This window comes from Acinonyx jubatus, chromosome A2 (assembly GCF_027475565.1).
Source record: "Acinonyx jubatus isolate Ajub_Pintada_27869175 chromosome A2, VMU_Ajub_asm_v1.0, whole genome shotgun sequence".
Lineage (NCBI taxonomy): Eukaryota > Metazoa > Chordata > Mammalia > Carnivora > Felidae > Acinonyx > Acinonyx jubatus.
In genome coordinates, this window is record NC_069383.1 from 129598787 (window position 1) to 129625503 (window position 26717).

The following is a 26717-nucleotide window of genomic DNA, read 5'->3' on the forward strand; positions in this document are numbered from 1 at the left end:
TGTTATGAGCTATATTTATATGTATATAAATATATACATTTATAATTAAATATACAAAATATATAATTGCATAAAATATATTAAAGATATAAATTAACATGTGTTATATAAACATGCTTTCTTATTTTTAATATTATATATTTATATTTTATGTATGTATATTTCCACATATACATAAAAAAGGTTCATTTTGAAACAGACAAAACAGGAATGACTTTAAGTTTATCTATGTCTTGAATTGTAAATCATTCTAATTAATCTAGTCTGATTAGTATAGGATTTATATCACAGTGGATCTCTTACATTGAATTCATTATATTTTGATATATCCCAACTTAATTTCAACTCTCAGGATACCAATTAGAGATACCTTTTTTACATTCTCTCCCTTACCTCCTCCTAGGCATCTTTTGTGCTTCCAAACCCTGCCGATTACTCTGCGGGCTCCTGTGTGCTGTGTGTGTGTGTGTGTGTGTGTGGTGAGCACGCAAACGGCTTCTGCGGGAAGTGACCCCAGGGAGCAGGCATGAGAGACAGACGGGGAGTGCCACAGCGAAGGTGGGACAGACAATGTAAAGTCACTGCTCCATGTGACCATTGCAGCATCCTCTGGGACCTCCCAAGGAGCCTTGTGAAATGCATCTCAGAACCGTCTGCCAACTGGGACAAAAGGCGGAGGTATTTCTCCTGAGGCACCCATCGCTCATTGTGTACCATTCACTTTTGGATTTGCTTCTTAATGGGCCTGAGGCAAAACTGTCTGGTTGCACAGATGTTAATTATCCGAGACTATTCTTAATTAGTTGTGTGAGTTATTCGTTCTGGAACCACGACAAAACCCTCAGACGCTTTGGTCCCTGAAGACATAACCCCGGGAGCTTTCCAGGAGCTTGGTTTATGACCCCTCCTCCATGTCTCTCTCCCGTTTTGAACCAGAACATTTCAGCTTAGTCAGGCTCACAGAGGCCACCCCCCATGGGGACCTTTAAAATTAAATTCTCGAGATGTACATGATTTTTAAAAGCCCCTTGCACATACAAGCTAAAAGCTTCAGTGCAGCTGCCGGTGAGATTATTCAACTCCAGATCAAATGGCATTGTGGATGACCTGGTCTTCTCTAACTGTGAACTGACCATTCATTTTCCTTGGACTTGTAATTTCCCTCGCTCTGGTGATTTGTGCATTGTGCTGTACAATGTATTAAGCATGTTGGCTGCCTTCACGATCATCTAAAATAATTAAAGCTTTATTGAGGAGAGCACTGTACAGATTAGTGTATTAAATACTAATCTGCTTGTTCATTACAGCCTCTTACACAAAATTGGGAGGTGGGTATGCCCCAGCTCATATGAAATTACCTGTTCCTCAGAGAATACTCATATGGACAAAGATGGTTGCATAGATGGTCATTTTGAAAGGGTTTACTGGAGGACATTGCTGGTCCATTCATCTGGGAACCTACTTTTTCCGAACAGAACAATTGTTAACAACAAAGCTTCCTTCACGCTGAAGACCAGCTCTGGGCAGCAAGAAATGAAGCACTCCAGGTAATAAAATATATGCAAGAGAAAAATGATTTCCACTGGAGATATACCAGAGGGGGAAATAGAACGGTGCTCACGTTGAAGAAGTTCAGAACCAGCATTCTTTTTATGAGCCTGGTAAGAGTGTTAGACCTGCATGGGTAAAAAGAAAACATGACCTATTGGAATCACAATTTAAACTCTTCTTTACAAGATACACTGGATCGTTAAAAAGGATGAAGCAGTGTTTTATATAACACTGTGGAAAGATACCCATGATATGATAAAAGAACAAACAAGTTAAGGAGTAACAGGGTAATATAATCTCATTTGTATAAAATGAAATTACTGAAAACCTTATATATAAAACGTACATATATTTATAAATATGTCAAGTAATGTTTGAAGGATAACAAACCAGCTATTTTTGTGTTTCTTTTGGGAGAAGCAATTTATATTAGGGGAGGGAAGGGAAAGCTTTTGTTTGTTCTATCACAGCAAAATTTTAAAAATAAATGAGAGACAAATACCTCAGCAAAAATTAGCTGAAGAATTTTATTAGTGTAAAAAATTGTTTTTACAATCAAGCTAGAGTCCTAAAACATTTGGGATCAAAGGAATGGTATAGAAGATTGGTTTAGATTCCATAGTTTCCAGGAACCTTAGAGTGTTAAACTGAGGACTTGAAGGAAAGTATGTTTTTCTAGAAATCTAATTTATTTTCCCCACATCTGTCAGAAATATTTTTCCTACATAAAAAAAAAGCAGTGCAGTAATTTAAAAGGAAGCAGGCATGGGGTTTGGAGTCAAAGAGAATGATGTTGAAATCCTGCCTCCACTGCTTATGAACTATGTGACTCAGAGCAACACCCTCAATCTTTCTAAGCCTCTGTTTTCTTTCCTGTAAAATGGAGAGAATAATAAAACTAGAGCATTATAAAAATTAAGATACTATATATAAAAGGCTTGGTCTATTAGCTGATATAAACTAAGCACACAATAAATGTTAGCTACTTGTAGGTGCTATAGAATGTATTATTGTCCAGAATACCCTGTTTACCTTCTAAAGAAGGTTTATGTGTCTCAACTCTGTTGAACTCAAGAGTAGCCAAATGACTTGCTTCTGCCCATGAATCAGAGAGAACTATGGCTTTCAAGAAGACGCATTAAGAACCAACCCGTTTTTCACTATTTTTCTCTTTTGTCTTTCCCATGACATCAACAACGTATCAGATAGAAGCTGTTCCAAGAGCCTAAATCTTGGAGTGAAGACAAACATGGAACACCAGCCAATCAACAATAGCCATGGTGTGTAACAGGAATGAAAAATAAACTCTGATGGTGTTAGTCAGTGGGATTTTAGATTGTTTGTTACTGCAGCAAAACTTAGCTTCCCTGACTGATAGACACACTTTCCTCTTGGCTAAAAATTCAGGGGCAGGATTTTTTTTTTTTTTTTGCTATCTACAGCTAGAGTTATTAGTTGTAAACACCAGAAGAAAATATCAACTTCTACTTTGGGGGGACACAAACTCATAAATAGAATATTCCTCAAACACAGAAAAAGTGTTCAAATTTTAGGGATGACAAAAAGCAATAGACAAACCTGTACAATGTAGCTCTTCCAAGAAATGCACAGCTTGAGGGGTGCCTGGGTGGCTCAATTGGTTAAGTGTATAACTCTTGATTGTGGCTCAGGTCATGATCTCACAGTTCATGAGATTGAGCTCCGTATCAGGCTCTACACTGACAGCACGGAGCCTGCTTGGGATTCTCTGTCTCCTTCTCTTTCTGCCCCTCGTCCACTTGTGCATGCACTTGCTCACTCTCTGTCTCTCTCTCTCCCTCCCTCTCTCAGAATATTAAATAAACTTTTAAAAAATTACCACACAAAAAAAGAAACACACAGCTTGCTATGGTATAAAACTGCATGATTTAAGGCAGTAAACCACTAGCCACATGTGACTATTAACATTTAATTTAAGCAAAGTAAAAAATTCAGTTACCCTGTCTCACTGACACATTGCAGTCATCCATTGCCGCGTGTGGCTAGTGGCTAATGTATTGGAAATCATGGGTATAGAACATTTTCATCATTCCAGAAAATGCTCTTGCACAGTGCTGATACAGAGAATGGAGCTTGATGTTTTGAACTAATCTGCAGTGTAGAGAGCTGGCTGTCCAGTGCAGTGAGGGGAGTGCTGGTGAGGGTCCACAAGCTGGGTTCCAGTGACTAACCACCCCTTTGTGTCTTTAGCCTTTTCAAGACTTGATTTTCACATCTGTCAAACAAGGGCATGGTAACTGTCATGGAATCAGTCCCCTCAGGCAGCCCCCAAACAAGACTCCGTAATTGGCTTCCTGCTGACACTTGTACTGGGAAATTTCTGGATCATAAGGCCAGGTAGTGATGAGGAACGGGTGAGGGGTGGATTTCTACTCTAGAGGTGAATGCTTAAGGATTATAAACTTGGCCCCTTTTGTCTTTCAGGTGGGTACCTTCTTATCCATTTCCCCAGCATTATTTTGACAAAGTGTGAAGGAATTTTGAGGCCACAAGTTCAGGACTGTTAGGATAATTATCAACCACCATTTCATGTCGTATGAATAACATTTCCACTTTCTGGTGTCCTTTAGTTAGTTTCTCACTGCCTTTGAACAAATTGATGCCTTCAGCTTCTAACCTTGTTCTTTCTTGCAGAATCACCCATCCTTCGGTCCAAGGCTAAAGTCTTCTTTTTCTTATCCTCCTTTTCCAGCCCTAGAAGTCAAGGCTTTTTTGTCTCTGAGTATCGTTTAGCAACAAGACTCTAGGTAAAAACAAGAGCCAGTTCTTTCATCTTGAATCCATTTACTTCTTTCCATTTTCACTGCTACCTCCAGGTCCAAGCCACAATATCTCATTAGATTGCCTGCTGGCTTGCCTCACTGATTAATGAATTAAATAAAATCTTTAACAAGTACTTATTTTAGGGGCTCCTGTGTGGCTCAGTTGGTTAAGCGTCCGAATCTTGATTTCCCAGTTCGTGAGTTTGAGCCCCACCTCGGGCTCTGTGCTGGCAGTGTGGAGCTGGCTTGGGATTCTCTCTCTCTTCCCCTCTCTCTGCCCTTCCCCAGCTTGCTCTTGCTCTCATAAATAAATAAATAAATAAATAAACAAACCTTAAAACAAAACAAGTATTTATTTTATATCTGTATGAGAGTCATGACTTTTATCTTTTTTGACAAACCTGTTTAACACTACATTCCAGCTACTTAGATGTTTCTACACCCCACAGAATTTCCTTCTTCACCCAGCAGCCAAAGTGGTCCTGATTAAACTGGTAAACAGAACATGCCTCTCCCTGACTTTAAAAATGTCTCATGGTTTCCTGTTCCCTTTAAAATAAAGTCGAAAGTCACTGTTTGGTCCAGAGGCCATGCAGGATCTCAGTCATGACTACTTCTGTCTCATCTCCTATTACTATCCCTCACAATCAGACTATAGGAGAAACTTTGCGCTTCCATGGAAAACAATACATTATCTAATAGACTTTACAGGACGTTCTTCCAGGATATCTGAGTCTGATTCTATGGAAGCTATTTTCACAATTCTGTAATTTGGCAATGCAAAGTAGTTCTTGTCTCTAGACATGCAAATCTATTCTGCCCAGAAGATCAATTGACTTCCCTCCCCTACGGTAAAAGAAGCTAATTGTGCCTCCCTTTGCACATTCGATATTCCTTTACTCCACATAAATATGTTTTGTTGCGACTTCTTTGAAGCATTGATAACATCTACCAGGTTCCATCACAGATAAATAAAATCCTTACCAAATGTTTATTTTATATTTATATAAAGTCATGTTTTTATCCTTTTCTGAAAATTATCGTTTAGTATTCCATTCTAGCCACTTGGGTCTCCTTTTTTTCTCAACTACTCCAATTTATTTCTGCCTTGGAATCTCTGTATTTGTTGTTTTCTTCATCCCAAATTCCTTGCTCTAAGATTTTCCCATCGCTGACTTGTCTTTATTCAGGGATCAGCTCAAATGTCGCCCCCTCAGAAAAATCTTCCCTTGACACTCCCATTCCTGATCACTACCAGTTCCTCACAGTTGTCTTCTCAGCAGTTTAAGCTGAAGGGGTAGGATCATTTGGGACTGACCTTCTGCCATCAGAATTCTGTCTGGCATATGTTTCTCACCCTTCTCTACTCACCCAAGGTGAGGCCACCACTTTCCACTCTTCCCAGGTAATCTCTGCAGTTTCTTGTTGCAGCAAGTTCCTACTTTTTATCCTTCTACCGGTTGTCACTTCTCAGCTCATCCTCTTCCATGGACACCTGACCCAAAAGGTGTATTATTTGGGAGTTAATAGCAAGGGCTCTGAGATCAGAGGAAATCTGGATTTGATCCCAGCTGTGCCACTTATTATCTGTGTGAGCTTAGGTAAGTGTTTTAAACTCTCTAAACTTAAGTCTTCTTATCTAAAAGAGGACCCTACTAACACCTTTAACTCCAGGATTTTCCTGAAGATCCAAGTACGATAATGTGAAGAATTTAGCCAATGAGTGGCCTACAGGAAAGGCGCAGTAAATTAGGACTGTTGGCTTTCCTTTATTCTACATTGATTCTTGAATGTTTCACTCCTTCTTCATCTTCTCTCTGGCAACTTTACAAGGAAATTACATGAGATGTCATAGAAAGTAAGGCTGTTGAACTTGAAATGCCAAAGTGTTCTCTTTACCTGGGATGAATAACTTATATTATCCCTTCCTGGGAGATGCCAACAGAGGGTAAGTGGGACACTTCTCTCTCTCTCTCTCTCTCTCTCTCTCTCTCTCTCTCTCTTTCCAAGGAAACTCCCTATCCCTAGGATAGGGCTGATGCTCTCTTCCTTGGGAATTCTTCTGAGGTCTTCTATTTCTAGGCTTCTAAGAACTAAGGCAGTATTAGTATGGGGTAGTGGGTAAGATAGAAAGGAGTTCATTTTAATTTTAACTTCAGTAGAAAATATTTGTGGAAGTAAAAGGACATTGACAAATGAGATAGGAGGAAGTTTGATGAAAGACAGAGGAGTTTAGCATTTGGAAAACAGCTTGATGGGGTGGGAGAACTGACATCAATTTTCATTTCAAAGTGAAGGATGGAATTAAATATGCTGTAAAGCCATCCTTTGCTCCCTAGCCAGCATATTGACTAGCAAAGGTTGTGCTCCTAGAAAAGGAAGCATATGGTCACGTTCCCACTCAGAAAAACCTGATGGCCAAGACAAATAAACGTGAACCTTATGTCTGCAAGTAATACATGAGAGCCGCCATTTTTCATTCTTTCCGTACTTACAATTCTCAAATAGAATGCGAATTCTACAGTCCTGTATTTTTGCTCACAAGTGCCCAGTTCAGGTGAACATTTTCTGTTAACTTAGTCTTTATTTCTCATTCGTGGCATTTTCTCTCTTAAGATTCTTCACAGAAAAGGTTATGGAATGCACGTTTGAATTTCATTTGCTGGTAAAATATGACCAAATCCATGTACTAATGAGCTGGGTTTAACAGGGATATTTCTGTCTCCATAAATGGGTGGAATATATAAAATATGTTGCATGTGTGTTTATTTTCACCCTTTTGTACACAGAACGTAATTGTTTTAACGATAAGAAATTGGAGAGGGTGGCAGATTGCGGGGATGAGAGAATAGAAGATGCCATTGAACCCAAGGGGATCGCTGCCCACAATTAGAGGTATAAATGGCACACACCTGCTACTGACACGCTGAAAAAGAAAAGATAGGCACCCATCTTGGTTGCTCTCTCTGAGCCACCATGATCTTGAACCACATTTGTTGGAAAGAATCCTGGATTGTTTGCAGTAGAATTCTTATACTGGTTGTGGTCCCTAGGATAAATCCTACATTCTCTGCACCTCCATTTTTTTCATCTGTGAAACAAGAGAAAGAATCAAATTATCTCTTCATTTGTTTCAGCCCTAATGCCAATTCTACATGCTGGCTAACGTTTGCTTACTTAGATAGAAAAAAGAAAAATGATTTCACTAACATTTGAACCTGAATTGGAGGGTTAGAACAAGGAAAGACTTTTACATTACATTATTTTGTTTTAGATGTGATGGAAATGTCCAACAAAAGAACAGTGGTGGCATCAATCATAGTATAGCTACAAAATGGGATATTATGCAATCATTAAAAGTGACACTTGTAAAGAGGCTTAGCGGCCTGGGAGAATGCTGTCTATATAATGTTAAGTAAAGAAAAGAATCAGGAAACAAAATGGCATAAACAGAAGCATAGCAACGTTGAATATTATAGAAGATCCGTGCCCACATTATTTTAATGTTTATTTATTTTTGAGTAAGAAAGAAAGACAGAATGCAAGTGGAGGAGGGGCAGAGAGAGAGGGAGACACAGAATCTAAAGCAAGCTCTGAGCTGTCAGTACAGAGCCTGACACTGGGCTCAAACCCATAAAACACAAGGTCATGACCTGAGTCGAAGTCTGACTGAAGTCTGATGCCTAACCGACTGAGCCACCCAGGTGCCCCCAGGTCCATGCCCACATTTTAACAGTCCTTGATTCCTGTTGGTGGAATTATGGCTGAAACATTTTCGAACTTTTTGATGTTTTTTTTCTTTTTCTATACTATTCTATATATTAAATATTCTTTTTACATGCTGTTCATTTCCTACAAGGAGCATGTTCTGTTTTCTAGTCAGAGGCATGTGCTTTAAACAGTTTTCCCTAGCCATTGGTGATGGATTTCTGTGTCTGGAATCTACAGTTATAATAAGTGACAAATGGCAGGAATCTGAAAAACAGCCAGCCAGCTGTTGAGGACATAGCCTGTGGTCGGTCACTCGACAGGGTAAAGTATTCTCAACTAAACAGCTATTGAATCCCTGGCCTTGGTATTATTAAGGCCATGCACCACCCAAAGGAACTAGCTAACAGTAAATGACTTTCGAAGTATTAAAATTGAATAGGTCTTCCTGCCGCTAGAATTAGGTCAATGACACTATAGGTGGTTAGGTTGCAATTTAGATGTTTCAAGGAACTTATTTATGATACAATACTCTTCCCCTATCAAAGGGGAATAGACAGTGCCAGAGTAAGTGTCATTTACTGGATGTGTGCTTTGTGCCAAGGCTTGTGCTAAGCCCTGAGGATATAGGACAAATAAGATCCAGTTCGGCTCATCAACTTGATACAGAAATCACAACAAACAGCTGGGCTGCCATGTGATGGGAGATGATGGAAACAAGCACAGGGCATTGTGGGAACTCAGAAGGGCACATTAAGTTCGCTAAGAGATGGGGAGGACTATGGAGAACTCTCCCTAGAGGAAAAGGTCCTTGAGCCGAGTATACCAAATGCACAGGAATTGGTCTGGTACAGAATTTAAGGAGAGAAAAGCACACCAGGCCAAGAAAACAGCATAAGCAAAGTCCAGAGGCAGGAAACAGCATGGAGCAAGACCTTGCAAAGTGGGAGGCAGATAGCAGTGAGAAATGAGACCAGAGAGGAAACCGAGGGGCCAGATCAAGCAGGACCTCGTGCACCCCATGAGGAGAGTAGACTAGACCAAGGGAAGGCAAAGTAGGGCCTGATAGCCAAATTTGGGCTCCTACTGGTTTTTGAACAACCCATGAGTTAAAAATAACTTTCGTTCTCTTAAATGACTATATTTTATGTATTTATATAAGTGCTTACATAATGGCCTCAATTTTGCTTAGGTCTGCAAGGCCTAAAAGATTCACTAGCTGGTCTTTAAGAAAAGTTCCCTGGACTAGACTATACCCTGAAACTGATAGGAAACCATAGAAGGGACACGGGCTTGGGGGTTAGCTTGAATAACAGAACTGGAGTCTGGGAAATAGCTGGAAAGCTGTTGGAGTGAAAGATGAGACCTGTCTTCATTATGGCAATGGTAAAGAGAAAGTAGAAGTGGATTTCTGAGAAGGATCCTGAGTTCAGTTTTGGTTGTGTTACCCTGGAAGTGCCTAGGGACATGTGCCTAGAGAAGTCTGCCAGCTGTTGCATATATAAATTTGAAACGCTCTGAACAGAGGTCAGGGCTGAGCTCTAGTCCTAAGAGGCATCAGCAACTAGCTGGAAACTGGAAATTTGTAAGTGGATGAGATCATTTGGATTAAGTATGTCAGTTAAGTGAGGAAGTCAGAGGGCCATGGGCAGAATCTTGGGAGCCACCATATTTAAAGTGCTGGAGATGGATGATGAAATCACAAAGCAGAAAAGAATGAGTGGGCAAAGAGATGAAAGGAGAACAAGGCACATGTTTTCATGGAAGCCAAAGAAGTAAAGAATTTCAAAAAGGTTCAGGTGGATCAACAAATATTTTCAAAGCAGGAAAGACTTCCAAAGTGCTAAGGACTGAACAAATGCCCAATTTAGCAGTTGGGATGATTTGGTAAAGTTAACAGAATTTTTTCGTAAAAGAGATTGGATTTTCTTAGAAGAAAGGTTGGATGAAATTTTCCCACATAATTTCTAGATGTCTAGATTCCTCAAGTCACTTGATGATCCTCAGATTTATAGACACATGGGATTTGTTCATTGTCATTTGTAAGAAACGTTCAAAACGCAGTGTAAAAGGTATTAAAACAACCTGAATTAAGTTAATGGATCAAGCGTTTGAATCATTATATCTGGATTAGTGTTAAAATTATTGTCCAGGTAGATGTAATAGATACCTCATACAAAGATATTATGACTTGCCCAACGAATAATTAAAGACAACAACACAACTTTAAAATAAAATAAGCAGGTGGTGTAAACAAGAAGACTAACAATGAACCTGGAATCTACCAGCTGTAAATCCCTTGAGAACAAAGAAACAACCAAGATTAAGAATGTAATGATGTATACGTTTGTGGAAAAAAATCAAGGCAACAAAGCAAAGTACTGGTGAAGAAATATGTTTGAATATTAGCAAGTAGATGAGTTTTACAAGCAGTCATTCTTTTCCTGAGCTAGGCTCCCCTTCAGATGTAAATCCGAAACCTTCCTGCTGGGCAGCTACCCTTCTTTGACTCCCTGTGGTTCAAAACAAACGTGCCATTAGCAGCTCTAGATGGAAACACCCCAACTTCCGGCCCATGAGGGCCCTCATCTCCCTCTCTACAATGATTGGCCCAGAGATGGACTACCGACTCAGCCTGAGCCAATGAGCATCAGGCTTGGGTGTTTTCCCTGGCACAGGCTGGAAAGAGCCATTCCTGTTGCCTTGCAAAACCAACAGGGTGTTGCCAAACCAACAGGGTGCACACGGAGAGCCGAGCCCGCCGGTGACTGAGAATAAAACTTCCAGAGAGGGAAGTGGAGGAGAGAGAGAGAGAGGCACTTTCCTGAAGACATCATTTAAGTTACCGCATCTAGCCATGCCAGAAGCAAGCCCTGGACACTTCATTCTAACAACCAAAGAAATTTCCCTCATGCCTTTAGGCTGGTTTGATTTCAGTTTGTACCATTTGCAGTCAAAATAGTCCAGACTGATAGGCCAAACTAAGGATATTTGGGAATGGAATGTAACTCACTGTAAGGTAGCCCAAAATTGTAACTTTTACGTGTGCCCCAAAATATGGTCATTAACTTAGTCAAAGGTTTTTTTGGTTTAAAGCAGGAGAAACAGTGAATTTGCACAAATGAAGAGGAGTTCATTGTATCAAGTTAAGGGTCACTCACAAAACCCAAGGGCAGGAATTAAGGTCAGTGATCACAAAGGAGAATAAATGACCTCTGCAAAGTCATCAGAAGTCAAGAGAGCTATTCACTCTTCTCTCTCTTTCAGGATTCAGAGGATATGTCTTTTGCTCCATAAATCTGTTCTTTTCTCAGTTTACCTGGTCCCTAAGAAACCATCCTAATGTGACTTCATTCTTTACTGATGTATGCACATAAGTTCAACACCTGAGGATAACTGATCCAACCTTTTCAAGTACCAGTTCTGAATTCTTGGGGTGGGGGAGGGGAAAACAAATTTGATTAGCCTAATCCAGCCTAATCTAACCGTTGATCCAATCAGCTGGGCTACTGGCTCTATTGCCCAAAGGGTGAAGCAGTTATTACCTCCGAAAATCAGAAAATGAAAAAGACATGAGGAAGCCCTGGGGAACAGTGGGAGAGCCTAGAATACGTAACTCGAGTTCTAGGCAAAACTGACTGAGTGGTTTTCAGTGGTTTACTCCCCTTCTTGGAGCCTTAGTGCCTCTACTATGCCATGCTTAAGCTCTTCATACAACCACCATTATTGAATGAGATCATGTGCCTGAAAATACTCTGTGAAAAAAAAATTGGTTATTCAAATCAGTACATTCAAAACAAAAGTTCTGAATGAATGCACAGAGTAGAAACAATGAAACTTTGGAGTCAGGTATATGGACTCCAAATCCCAACAGGTAATTCACTTCTAGCTATGGGAACTTTGGCATGCTCTCTGAATATCTTTTCATCAACACAGAACAAGGACAATAATACCCACCTTACCAGGCTAATGTAAAAATGAAAGTGTCCCCAGATATGAATTACCTAGCCCAGTACATATGGCACTCAGTAAATACTAAGTGTCATCATTCTTCATTATTAAGGCACATTATTATTATTTATCCCAAGATGTTTCCACCCTTCACCTAAAAACTCTTTCATGGTAATGCTTCAAAGAAACACTTCTGTTGGAAAAAACTCTGTCAAAAGCATCCCTTTAAACACTGGTCCTTAACCATTAGAGATACCTGGAGGCCTTTTTAGAAATACCAATGCCTGAGTCCCTCTACATACCAGCTGAACCACAATCTCTGAGCCTGGCCCACAGTGAAAAATAAAAAGCTCAGTGTTTGTGGAATGAATGAATCAATGAATGTGCGAAAAAAACAAAGGACTGAGACAATCCTCCAATGAATGCAGTCCATTTCTAATAAATTGAGGCAAAAATGTTACATTATGTACTCTGATTTATATATATATATATATTTTTTTTAATGTTTTTTAAAATGTTTATTTTTGAGAGAGAGAGAGAGAGAGAGAGCAAACAGGGGAGGGATAGAGAGAGAGGGAGATACAGAATCTGAAGCAGGCTCCAGGCTCTAAGCTGTCAGCACAGAGCCCGTCGTGGGGCTGGAACTCACAAACCGTGAGATCACGACCTGAACCGAAGTCGGCCCATTAACCCACTGAGCCATCCAGGAGCCCCACTCTAATTTATATTTTAAAAGTAGATTTACAGGGGCGCCTGGGTGGCTCAGTGGGTTAAGCGTCCGACTCTTGATTTCCACTCAGGTTATGATCTCATGGTTCATGAGATCAAGCCTCAAGTGGGGCTTGGTGCTGACAGCATGGAGCTTGCCTGGGATTCTCTCTCTCCCCCTCTCTCTCTGTCCCACTCCCTCTGCGTGCATGAACACTCTCTCACTCTCTTTCTCAAAATAAATAAACTTTAAATAAATAAATAAATAAATAAATAAATAAATAAATAAATAAAGATTTACACACAAAGAGAACCCTTAAAGCAACCGCACCAAAGAAACAGTTCTGGTGGTTATATCAAAACACAGCTGCTTGTTTTCTGGTCATGTTTGTGTTTTCTTCACTTAGTTAGATCACTGTTGGCGAGCCAGATGTGGTCGGTGACAAGCGCATTACCACAATAACACATGGAACTGTATGAAAGTGCTGTGCAGAGGACGCAGGCATTTGCTTCCAGGATGAAAAAGCCTCCTCTTATCTGCTGCTGCTTTTGCTTTGCATTTGTTTCTCGGGTTCTCATGCCTTCATAGAGATGGAGCTGTTGACAGACAGCTTGGGAACACCCCAACCAATTACACTCCCTGAGCATTTCCTTCTTCTCCCCGATAAAGCTCTTGAGTTTTTGACTTTCACTTACGAATGGCACGCAGACCACTTTTTTTCAAGCACTTAATCCACCAAGTACTGCAAGTCAAAATAAAGGTACTTGTAAGGAAAGAATTCGAGAAGGGAAGAGCTTTATATAGACCGCTCGGCTCCGTTTAACCCATAAAAGGTCAGAGGGAGGAAAAAAGTCCTCATATAATGATGAATCAAAACTCTGAACTGTGAAGTACAATTGATATGCCCTGGCAGTGTGGCTCAAAACTACAGGTTGGGAGAGACTGAATATTTGAAGGCTTAGCAGCATGTGAATTTCAGAAATGGAGACCCTAAGGAAATAAGCAATGAATTAAAAGGATTTCCAGTTGAAATATAACATAGCTATTGGAAGAAGAAAAGAAATTGGTTTCATTTTTGGTGAAAGTAAGTTAGTCTGCTAGAGTGATCTAGAAAATAAGGGATAATAGAGTGGTAAATTAAACTGCATTCATAAATCAGTCTTTAAAATGATCACATGAATGAGTGGAAAGGAAGTGTTCTGAGGAAATACACAAGGATGTTAGACTCAATGTTACACATTGAGACTCAAATGGATCAGACACACCACTCATCAGGGGTCATGGGGTCAAATGTTTACAGGGCCTTTGAATGGAGGGGTTTGTGTATAAGACAAAAGTGAGAGCAGGAAACTTAGGCAAAATGGAGTGTGAATACAATATTATAAACAGTATCCACCACTTAGTATCAGTAGTGTTGCCATGTTGGATATAAGTCCCCAGCCTCTTATCTTTTAATGAGAATTTAGAAATGCAGATTTATTTTTCATGTGAAGATCTCCCAATTTAAATGTTGAAAACAAAATCAAATATTTTAAGTATGCCAAATTAGCCATGAAACATGTCAGTGAACTGGATGGCCCATGGGCTACTGTTTTGAGAATTTTAGGGTATGGATCGATAGGTATTGGTGTTGTACCCTTCCAGAACTGGGTTTTAATCCTTTCCACCACAAGGCAGCTGTGAGGACCGTGGGGGAAATGAATGACTTAAACGTTCAAAACAGTTGCTTTATCTGTAATAAGAGAATACTAACACTTTCCTTCCCTGGCTGCTGTGAAGGTTGTATGTGAGCACAGGGTCCAGGAGCATGGGTGACAAGGCACAGGACAGGAGAGTGTAAGCTACTCTGGATGTGTTACACTGTGCCCCCCCCCATCCACGGAAAAGGCCTGTGAATCCAAGGAAAGAAATATTCTTCCAAAATTTCAAAACATGAAAGAATCATTAACATAAGGGTCTATGAAATAAGATATACAAATGGGAAATTTTGAGTCTTCATTTACGTGATAATGATAAAATAGATCAAATTTTATCACATTAGAATGTATAAACAACAAACAAAATTTACCCCTCTCCCAATCTCCCAACCCCCCCCCCCCACACACACACAAAAGATCCCAAAAAAACAACTTAGAAGTTAGTGATCTCTTAGAGTGGTGTTTCTCACTCTCTTCTTCATTACCTCTCCCACCAAGGAATGATTCAAGATGTTTATTGTTTCTAACCACCACTCTCCATAAAAATTTCATACCACAGATACACTGCATATCTGTTTATGTATTGTATGTGTTCCCATGCTTCATATACAAAAAGAGTAATTTTCTTAATGGATTGGAATACTCAATATTGTTAAAATATCCATCCTACTCAAAGCCATCTCTACATTTAGTACAATTCCTATGAGAACACCAATGGCAGTTTTTAAACAGAAATAGAAAACACAATCCTAAAATTCATATGGAACCATTAAAGACCCCAAATAACCAAAACTAGTTTGAGAAAAAACAAAGCTGGAAGTATCCTTCAGCCCAATTACAAGCTATACCACAAAGCTATCATAATCAAAATAGTATGATACTAGCATGAAAACAGATGCAAACACCAATGGAACAGAACCCAGATCTCAGAAATAAATCCATGCATATACAGTCAACTGATATTTGGCAAGGGAACCAGGTAAGTATTCAATGAAGAAAAGAGAGTCTTTTCAATAAATGATGTTGGGAAAATTGGATATCCACATGCAAAGGAATGAAACTGGTCCCCTCTCTTATACCTCTCACAAAAATTAACTCAAAATGGATTAAAAATTTAAGACCTGAAATTGTAAAATTCCTAGAAGAAAACATAGGGAAGAAGTTTCCTGTCACTGGGCTTGGCAATGAGTTTTTGGATATGACACCAAAAGTACAAGCAACAAGGACAAAAATAAGCAAGTGGGACTATATCACACTAAAAATCCTTTTTTCCCTATGCAGCAAAGAGTCAACAAAATGAAAAGGTAACTTGTAGAATGGGAAGAGATAATGGCAAATCATGTATCCGAGAAGGTGCTAGTATCCAAAATATACAAAGAACTCATACAGCTCAATAGCAAAAAACAGAATAATCCAGTTTAAAAATGGGCAAAGAACCTGAACACAGATTTTTCCAAAAAAAGACATCTGACTAGTCAGCAGGTACATGAAAAGGTGCTCCACATCACTTATCATCAGGGAAACACAAATTAAAACCAAAATGAGATATCACCTCACCCCTGTTAAAATGGCTATTAGCAAAAAGACAGGAAGTAGCAAATGTTGGTGAGGATGTAGATAAAAGGGAACTCTTGTGCACTGTTGGTATAAATGCAAATTGATGCAGCCACTATGGGAAACAGTATGGAGGTACCTCAAAAAATTAAAAATAGCTCTACTATAAGATCCAGCCACCCTTATTCTGAGTATATACCTAAAGGAAATGAAATCACCATCTTGAAGAGATATCTGCACCCCCATGTTTATTACAGCATTATTTACAAAAGCCAAGATGTGGAAGCAACATGTGTGTATGTAAGTGAATATTATTCAGCAATAAAAAGAAGGTAATCCTGTCCTATGTGACAACATGGATGGGCCTAGCATGATCTCACTTGTATGTAGAATCCAAAACAAAACAAAACAAAACAAAACAAAACAAAACACCCCTCCTAGTAACAGAACAGATTAGTGGTTACCAGTGGTTGGTGGGGTTGAGGAAAGGGTACAAACGTCCAGTTAGAAGAGGAATAAGTTGTGAGCCTCTAATGTATAGCGTGAGTATAGTTAACAATCCCATATTGTATACTTGAAAGTTGCTAAGAGAGTAGATCTCAAAAATTCTTAGCACACACAGAGAAATGGTAACTGTGTGAAGTGATGGATGTCTTAACTAACCTTATCGTGGTAATCATTTTGCAATATATACATATATCAAATCATTGTGTTGTACACCTAAAACTAATACAATGTTATGTGTCAATAATGTTTCAGTAAAGCTAGAAAGACAAACAGAACAACAAAAAGAGTTAAGTTTCCCTCACCCCCAGACCAATACTCATCTCTTTGGGAATAATAGTCCCACTGAGAATGCATATTTTAAAAAGACCCGCAACACAGATTGAGTTCTGACGTTTTTGCCCCACTTTGGAACTAGAGATAATGGATATAAATCTTATTATTCAATGTCTGGAACAGCATAGAGGCATGATAAATTATGACTACTATAATAAATGTTAATAAGATACATGGAGACATAACATGTAACAGGATATTTCTTTGGAGCACTGAGTATCATAAGATGTCCAGAGACATGTCTACTTTCTATGTTTTATTGCCTTGCTCCCAGATCTTTATGAAGGCAATTTTATAAGACATCAGAAACTCTCCAGCAATCCCTCTGGAGATATCACTTCCCAGGAAACCATATTCTCTAAAGAATATTCGCAACATTGCTGTTCTTTGCAATACTCTGTGTATTTGTAAAATGCAAGGGGAAAAATACTCTCAGCAAATATGTCAAATAGAAAAATCACCTTTGCTTAAACTTATCTCTGGTCAGTAACAAACTATCATTTGTTTTACAGTCAAAGGTCACTCTTTTTCTTTTTCAGCCTGATGAAATCTAAGCCCCAAAGCCCTGATATGTAGGACAGGGTTCCTGGGCTTGGTTTCATGTTTTTGCAGCAGCTTCGTTGGTACATTCCTTCCAGGCCTCCTCCATGGTGTTGGGTTATTAGCCAGACTCCAGAGAGAAAGAAGTACCACTGTATTGTAACCTCTCTGTGGCCTCACCAAAGCCTAATGCTTGGAAGCCTAACAAAAGTATAAATTTAACTGTGAGGACATTACGAAAGCATACCCCAGGAGGAAATCTCTGCGGATGATGTCAGAACAATTAGATATTAAAAGTTGCAGACTCCACGATTATTAACAAGCTCAGGAAAACTAATTAAGAAGGGTAAGTAGATGCTACCTGGCTCGCTCAGAAGTGTAGCTTGCCAATGAAGATTCTTTACCTGGAGATTTGGTGAGTTGCCTAGGAGTTTCCAAGTGTCTAATAGCTGGGGGCTAGAGCTGAGGACAATGCACAAAGAAAAGAAGCTCAAGAAATTATTATTCTGGGGATACTTCTATTAGAGCTCTCATCTGGTACTTTAATCATTCATTCACATTTCTATTTTTTTTTTTTTTTTTTACAGCCTGAGGACTCGAGTGTGGCAAGACCGTTCTTTACCACCTAATTCACTGGCAGGAACATACCTCTCAGGAAGAGCTTCTTATCATGATTATTATTATTATTATTATTCAAGGAATAATGAAACTTTCACCCTGATAAGGGGTTAGTTATATATATTCCCTCCAAAGAATGTATGCTTTTAAGTCAGATGGATAAGTTTCAGTTTCGGTTCTGTTATTTATAGGCATTGATTACTATATATATTTATGAGCCTCTGTTTTCTTATCTGTAAAATGGGAATAATTAATACTGCTGGGCACTTTAGAGTTACTGGGAACATCAAATAAGCCAGAGCATAGGAGTCTCACACTGTAATATGTTTACTTCAGTGTTTAACACATAGAAGGTATTGGATAAATGACAAGTATTATTGCTGTAATTGTTACTATCATGATCATTTTTAACAAGTTTCAGCTTTGAAAGTCATGAAATAAACCAAAGAAAATCATATATATTCAAAATTTTGCCAGAAGATCCATTAATTACCCTTAAATCAATAGAGCTGGGTCTCCAGGAGGATCAAAAACCAAGAATTAACTTAATTTTATTTGTTTTGCCTTTTGGCTGTGGCTTCTCTCTCCCTGAAGCATTGGAGGCCAGAGCCTAGTTTGTGGGGTGAAAGGGAGGAGACGTAAATCAAAGGATGTTTTTCTTTTGGCCAAAACTCACATAGTCGAATATGAGTAAGTGGAGAATGTGTATGATGTGAGCCCCTATTTTATAACTTGTGTTTCTTTGAATGCTGACTTTGAAACAAGTTGGAGTCTCCACACACAGAGCAGACCTGGCTCATAAGAGAGTGAACTATCTGATAGAGAAGGCTGTTAAATCAAGGTAGATAGGAAGCTCCATTGCCATTTGTAGGTCTCTTATTTCATTACCATTCCCAAGAACTTCGAATGACAGATTTTCCAGTTTCGTTAAGTAACCACGATCAGTTGTTTTTGTCATAAGGTCAGCTGTGAAATCACCACCAGCTATGGCCATTTCCCTCTCAAAAATGTCATAATAAGCAGACCTAATCGTCTCCACCATTCAAATAACAGATCTAAAATGTCCCCTGGCACCTGTGTCAGCTGTGACCCTCATTATCAGAAACAATGGATTGTCTTAGCAATAGGGAACTGGCCCCTCTGGTCCATCAGCCCCCCAGTATTCTAGGAATTGAAGAATTGAAGAAAGAAGTGGAATATCCGCAAGACCAACATGGACCTGGGCTCTTTCAAAAGCCGGAGCCCTGAAAACTGGTGGTTCACAGACCAAAGTCACCCCACAGATATTTTTTGTTGGGTTCACACAGTGTTAATTCTTTTTTTTTAATTAGCTGCCAGTATTTAAAAATCAGGAGGTATTTCTTACATTTTGTAATTTCTGGTTTCCCTTGAAAACTTCAAAGATTGGGCCATACTGGACCTGCCTTCCCACGTGGTTCCCATTTGGCCTCAGCTGAGTGACAGATCAGGTACACTTCTCCACTTTGCCAACATCCTAAGCACTTACCATTTTTCCTTTGTTCTACTTGTATTACGTATGTAACACTACTGTTTCAACATATTATGACTTTTCTTATGGTAAAGACAAAAATAATGTGTTCCCTGTACCCATGTTTCTACCCAAAGCAGGGAACAGAAATGACTATGTGACTTAAGACTTTTACAAAGCTTGGAACACCTGGGTGGCTCAGTCAGTTAACTGTCCAACTCTTGATTTCAGCTCAGGTCATGATCCCAAGGTTGTGAGGTCAAGCCCCACATCAGGCTCTAGGCTGGGCATGTAGCCCCTTTTAGATTCTCTCTCTCCTCCCTCTGTCCCTCTCCTCCCCTCTCTCACCCTAAAGTTTAAAAAAGTATTTAAATCTTTTATCTGTCTCCATTCATGTAATATTCAGTTGATGCACACAAGATGGGACACTACTAGTTTTTCAAATAGTGAAGTACCTCTCTACTAGTTGGAAACAAACAAACAAACAAACAAACCATTGTCCCCAACTCTTCTGTATCTTCTGCTGCCATAACCATCACAACCCCTCCCTTGAATCCCAATGGTGGAGGGTTGATGCCAGCCCCAGCAGAGTGCCTTTAGGACCCTTCCGTTGTTCTGGGTACCCATAAACACCATTCATCTGGTAAGTTGAGAGTGGCAGGTTCCTTGGCCTATGTTTGTCCTTATTTCTGCCACTTTAAGACATCTCATCTCTGGAAACATTCTACACTGATGATGAAACCCATCATGCCCCACCTGGTCTCAACCCTCCAACCTAACAGGTCCCAAAAGCTTCCTGGTCCTCATTGCTACACGTGCTGGGAAAAGTATAAACGCCTCCCCAAAGGATGGTGTTCCCAGGAAATATTGCAATGTTGTCCTGGGCTTCAGGGAGGGAAGAGCCTACAAGTATTTGCTTAAAGGGTCACAAGTGAAACACATGCTTCCTATTCCTCCACTATGTTTAGTTTCCAAAGTGTCAAAGAGGATGCCACCCACCTTGGTGCCTGTGCCAAGGACAATCTTCATGGCCAACCCTGGGCTCTAGACATCTCACCAAGCTAACTCATTCTCATCTTTCAAGTCTCAAACTCATTATGTTCTCCTCCATGATCATTTCTCCAGGCTGTTAGGTGTCCCTCCCACTGTGGGCTCGCCCCCTACTCCCGCACCACGCTGCCCTCACCGATTTGCTGTGCACATTTTATGTGCACCATTTATTTCCAGCTCACAGCACAGCTCATGGCACACAGTGGAGATTCAAAAGGTATTCACTGAATGAGTGACTGACAGAATGAAGGAAGATTTCAGATTCCATAAACTGTGTGTGCTGCAGTGCAAGTGGCAGGTCCCTATTCCCACCAGCGTCTCCTGCTTGACTCTTCACTCTTCCCACATGGGACTGTCTTCAGAGGAATGCCTTTGGGAACTGCAGCCCCTTCCCTGGAAAGTCAAAGGACGTGGGTATTTCTTCCCTCCACCCAAAGAAGCCAGTGACTGGTAAAAGTATAGAAGCAGCAACTCTTCCTCCCGGTGGGATAAGGTCTGAGGTACAATTTCTGTTCCATTGCTCCTTGCATGGTCATGCAGGTTATGGGGCTGGACCTGAAATCTCACCTTTGTTCCCTTTCCTCCACTCTACCCCGCTTCTTCAGCTCTGTCTAGAGGGAGAACATGATTCTTGGGGCAGGACTGCCTTTGGGAGAATCCACTGTGGGACAAATTGGCCAGTGATCGTTTATCAAGCACTTCCTGTACACAAAACACAATTATTGGGTAACACCAGGAAGTAGATTGACTGGTGCTTCATTCCCTTCAGCCCTCATCTTTAGGGATAGTACAGTTCTAAAAATATTCAACCCTCAATGATACCATTTCAGCCAGCACTTTGTTATTTTGGCATTTTTAAAATAAAAACTTACCACAACAGTGGGTAGCCCATTTTAAAAAAATAAAGGATGCTAGAAAATCAATAGCTTTTACTCTAAAGTTGTAGAGAAGGTTCCAACTCCGGATTTTCTGGGATGATTCTTCCAGGGGAACTTGCACCAGCTATAATCACATGGTTTTCCCAGATACCAAAATAGAGGAGTTATTTTGAAAGGTCAGTAATGGAGTCTTGATGTTGGCAGTCTTGAGGAAATCATTGATTGCCCCATTAATATTTTAACCTGCATGAAAGATAAGTAAAGGCTAATCTTGTTTTAAAAATACTCTACTAAAACCCATCTATCAAACAGGTCCACATTTGATTCCATTAATGCTAGTGATAAAAATCATAGATCAGGGTTTCTCAACTTTGGCATTATGGACATTTTGGGCTAGATAATTCTTTGTTACGGGGGCTGTCTTATACACTGTGGGATATTTAGGAGCGCCCCTAGCTTCTACCCACTAGATTCCAGGAGCACATCTCCATCCCCACCCTGGCCAGTTGTGACAACCAAAACATATTTCCAGGCATTGCCAAATGTTCCCTAAAGACAAACTTGTCCCTGGATAAGGACCACTGATCATAAGTGGTAAATTCCAGAGGTTTGAGGTTCAGGGGCAGGAGAGTGGGTGTCAAAAGAGAACTCTCATTTCTTTTCCTTTCCTTTAAGTGTAATTGTGAAGAATAAAAGATGTCATCTGGATTCTGGAGATTATAAATAGAACCCCCTATAAATGGGCACTGAAGTGAATAGTTGAGGTCGGCTTTAAGACTGATACAGAGCATTTTTACACAGTGTCCTTCTTTAGAAAAGAGGTTCACATAGTAAAGAAGATTGTTTAAAAACGTGTGTCATGATTTGTCTTGATGATTAAAAGACTATCTGGGAACTTGGTAGATCAAATCTAACTACTGATTAAACAGATTTCTCCCTAACACTTTTGGGTCAGCTTTTCTTTCCCGCTTGAAAAAAAGCAGGTCGCAAACATCTGTTTTGAGTCCTTGGAAACTTGAAAAGATTAAAATCAAAAATAAGAAGAAAATAAACAAAGTTTCTGTTACCATCTGTCTCCTAACGGTCTCTCACTTCAAATTATTGTGGTTGTAGAGAAGGGCAGACATTTTAAGTCTTTTGAATCCCTAAAGTAAGGCAATAAGGAGGCCTTTGTGGATAACTTTAAAGACAGTGAGGATTACAGTAAATCTTTTTTTTTCCTTTAAATCCAATTCAACGCATGTATTTCCAGTCTCTTGGTGATGTATCTGTTTGAATGAAGCACATTGTCAGCCAAACAGTCAATGCTACATCAAGCCTCCATCAACTTAGATAGACTCTGTTAGTGAAAAGTATCCAATCAAAAACTGAATCCTTGGATATTTTGAATACTTATTAAAAGCATTCTGTCAGATGGAGGGATGTTGTTTTATGCATTTTATGCTTAGGTCCTTCTGGAATCAATTTGCTTATCCCCTCATCAATACCCGAAGCCAAAGGTATGACATGTCTTACTTATAATAAAGCCACTGCAAAATTCTTTCATGTGTTCCTATGGTTGAACATTTTATATATTAACACTTGAGTACTTTCCAGTATTTGGCTTTTTGTATTTTGGAGTTTACTTCACACGCTCTGTTAGGCACAGTTAAATGGTTAAATATCTACTCTGCTGTGTTTCTACCAAAGAGAACTAATGTTTGGCTTCTTTCTAATGTAATTCCTTATCAGCTCCATCTAGGAACTGGCAAAGTCAACAGCTAAGTGAGCTGCCTGGTGGTCCCAATTTTAAAGTGGCTGGATAAAGTTTCATGGGTTTTAAAACCTAAATTCTAGTCATTATTTTACAGTCTAGTAGGGGAGTCAGACATTAGGCAACGAGTTACACCAGTAAATGTAAAATTACCAATTTGTTTAAGGCAGCATTTCTCAACCTCAGTAGTATTGACATTTGGGGCTGGATAATTCCTTGTTGTTGAGCGGCTGACCTGTGTATTGTAGGATGCATAATAGCATCCCTGGCCTCTACACACCTGGAGAACCTCACACCCCCTCCCCTCCAATTGTGACCCCCCCCCCCCACAATGTCTCCAGACATTGCCATATGTCCTCTGGGGGACACAACCATCCCCAAATGAGAAGCAAGAAGGTACCAAGAGGACCGAGAAGTTCATGGTATTATCCAGAGTGTACAGCCAGTGATGTAGCACAGCCTGGATTTTCTGGAAAGACTTCTCTGAGGCTATGATGTCTGAGCTAAAATCTCAATGGTTAACAGGAGTTAACAAGGCAAAGTGGGGAAAGAAAGCATTTAATTCATTTGTTCATCCAAGAGATACTTAGTCTTAAAAAAGTAAGACAAAGTTGGAGGAACCACACTACTTCGTGTTAAGATTTACCATAAAGCTGTAGCAATCAAGACAGCATGATATTGGCTAAGGGATATACACATAGATGCATAGAACCACATGGAGAGTCCAGAAATACACAAAAATGGCCTGTGGAGTTTTCACAAAGGACAAAGACAACTCAAGTGAGAAATGCTAGCCTTTACGGTAAGTGTTATTAGAACAGTTAGACATTCAAATGTTTTAAAAAATTAACCTCTTGGGACACCTGGGTGGCTCAGTCGGTTAAGCATCCGACTTCAGTTCAGGTCATGATCTCACGGTTTGCGAGTTCAAGCCCTGCGCCAGGCTCTGTGCTGACAGCTCAGAGCCTGGAGCCTGCTTCAGATTCTGTGTCTCCCTCTCCCTCTGCCCCTCCCCTGCTCATGCTCTGTCTGTCTGTCTGTCTCTCTCTCAAAAACAAATAAACATTAAAAAAAATTAACCTCTTACCTAAACCTCACACTTTATAAAAAAAATTAACTCAACATGAAATGAAAAACTATAAAACATTTAAAAGAAAACAGAGTCAAATTGGCATGACCTGGTGTTGGAAAAAGAGATCTTAAAGATTACACTAAAAGCATGAGAAGGAGGAGGAGGAGAAGGAGAAGAAGAAGAGGAAGAGGAAGAAGAGGAAGAAGAACTCCTTGAATGCCGGCTCTATGTCACTTCTGTTCTAGGTGCTGGCGATACAGCAATCAATGAATCAAAATAACAGCCATGCTTTTCGAGCTTCTCTTGTAGTAGGGAAGACAGTTAATAACCAGGCAAAACAAGAGACAGGTGTAGAAGGCTATTTCATCTAGAGTGGGCAGGAAAATACTCTCTGACTACGTGATCTTTTTGCTGGTTCCTGGGTAATGAGAATAAGTCAGCCAAACAAAGACCTGGGGGAAATGAATTCTAGGCAGAGATAGTAGCAGGTGCATAGTGACCACAGGAGAGAGTCTGAGAATGTCCGGTACCAAATCTCCTTCCCACCCATTTGAAATCCTGACCGTGAGATTAAGAAACTAAAACCCAGAGGTGTTTAATGGCTGGCTAAGCAGTTGCTTACATGATGACCTATTTCTGGAGTCCATTTAGGTACAAATAGACCAGATCACCATTGGCAGAGTAAAAATCAAAGATACATTGTTGGCAGAACCTGCATTACTCTATTTTTCAGGACAATCCATCCAAGATCACACTGTTTGAGTGGTCAAGAGAAGCCATCATTGGATGTATCCATTCTGTGGCTAAGAGAAAGAGCTCTTAATATGGCATTGGCTATAAATCTAGCCCCCTTTCCTGAAGACAAAATTTACAAGAGAGATAAACAGCCTCCAATTCCTGTTAATAGAGTCTACAAGATTGCTTTATAATGAGGAAGGCAATTGACAAGATCATTTAAAAAGAAGTGATGTGGCAAATGCACCCAGAGGCTATGTTTTCTAATAAAAAGGTTGCTTTCAATGACATACAATATTTAGCAGAGCACTTTCCTGTGTTTATTTTTCCCAAAATAGCAGCAGTTTCCAAATGCTAGTTCCCTACCCCCATCCTGATAATTCCCCAAGGATTCAGATTCTCCAGGGATACTGTTGAATTTTAGAGCTATAACTATCTAACTATCCCATTTTACAAAGAAAGGAACCGAGGCCCAGAAGAACTGAATGAGTCGCCAAGGTCATAAAATAATTTGTAACATTGCCAAGAATATCCTTTTCTAAGTATTCCAGTCCATGTTTCTTGCCCTGCATGAACTAACGCCTTTATTTTGCATAGATTGCTCATTAAACGAAGTGTGTTATGAACTGAAATCCACACTTCCCTTTGTCATTGCCTATCACACTAAACCAGGGGTAGAGTTTGCCCTTCATGGGACATCTGGCAATCCCTGGAGACGCTCTGGTTATCACAACCTGTGACGAAGAGTCTACTAGCTTCTAGTGGGTAGAGGCCAAGGATGCTGCTAAACATCCTATAATGCATAGGAAAGCTTCCATAGCACAGAATTTTCTAACCAGATTGACCATAGTGACACATTTGAGAAGTGTCGCCCTAGGCTTTGCATACTGCCTTTCTTCAGTAAACTTTCAGGTCAGTGAGATCGGGGCCTTTCCTCATTTACTCTTGTCTCTGCTTCTGGCAATCTGTCCGTGCTGCTGGCAGTCAATGCATTCTCAACACTTAAATGTTAAATTAAATTAAATTAAATTTAAGACGCAGTGAAAGGCAGCAATTCCTTCAAAAACTGCTGAGAGGCAGAGGAATTGCAGAAACCAACGATTACTTCCCATAGTTAGGAAACATTTAAAAATGACAGTTCTTCATCTTTTGGAGAGCACACATCTCTCTGAGAATCTCACAAGAGCCATGGATGCTTTCCTCATAAAACTACCATCCTTAACAAAATTTCCATACAACAGGACCAATGGACTGACTCCCTGACATACTACAGGGGTCAGAAGTTCTGGGTCTCGAAAATAGTATAGAATATTTTTTTACTTCTCCTCACCCTTTGGATAGGATAGTAAACCACTGGTTCAATAATGACTGTCATTCTTTTTTTTTTTTTTAATGTTTATTTATTTTTGAGAGAGAGAGAGGGAGACACAGAATCCAAAGCAGGCTCCAGGCTCTGAGCTGTCATCACAGAGCCCAACACATGCTCAAACTCAACGAACCATGAGATCATGACCTGAGCTGGAGTTAGACGCTTAACCGACTGAGCCACCCAGGTGCCTCCCCAGGGTGACATTTTTTTTAGGAAAATGGGTTCCTACTTTAAATATTTTAAAATAAAATGATTCAAATATTAGAAATGGCCTAGACGACCATTCACTAAAAAGGACAAGTGAAATGTAGAATATCATACTGGATCCATACACCTCAACCTGGATAGACTTTGTAAAAAAGACTGGATATTTAATAAAACACACAGGCTGTGATAACTTAT

The 26717-nt window shown here is 39.8% G+C and overlaps 1 protein-coding gene across 1 annotated transcript in view; it reads left to right on the top strand.

The window, feature by feature from the left end:
- The window catches only part of LOC113593602 (transport and Golgi organization protein 1 homolog), an 88993-nt gene extending 62597 nt beyond the window's left edge, over nt 1–26396 (top strand). Inside the window, exon 7 of the transcript XR_008297050.1 lies at nt 20686–26396. The gene's annotated coding sequence lies outside the window, so the exon portion shown is untranslated. The remainder of the gene's footprint in view (nt 1–20685) is intronic.
- The last annotated feature ends 321 nt before the right edge of the window (nt 26397–26717 follow it).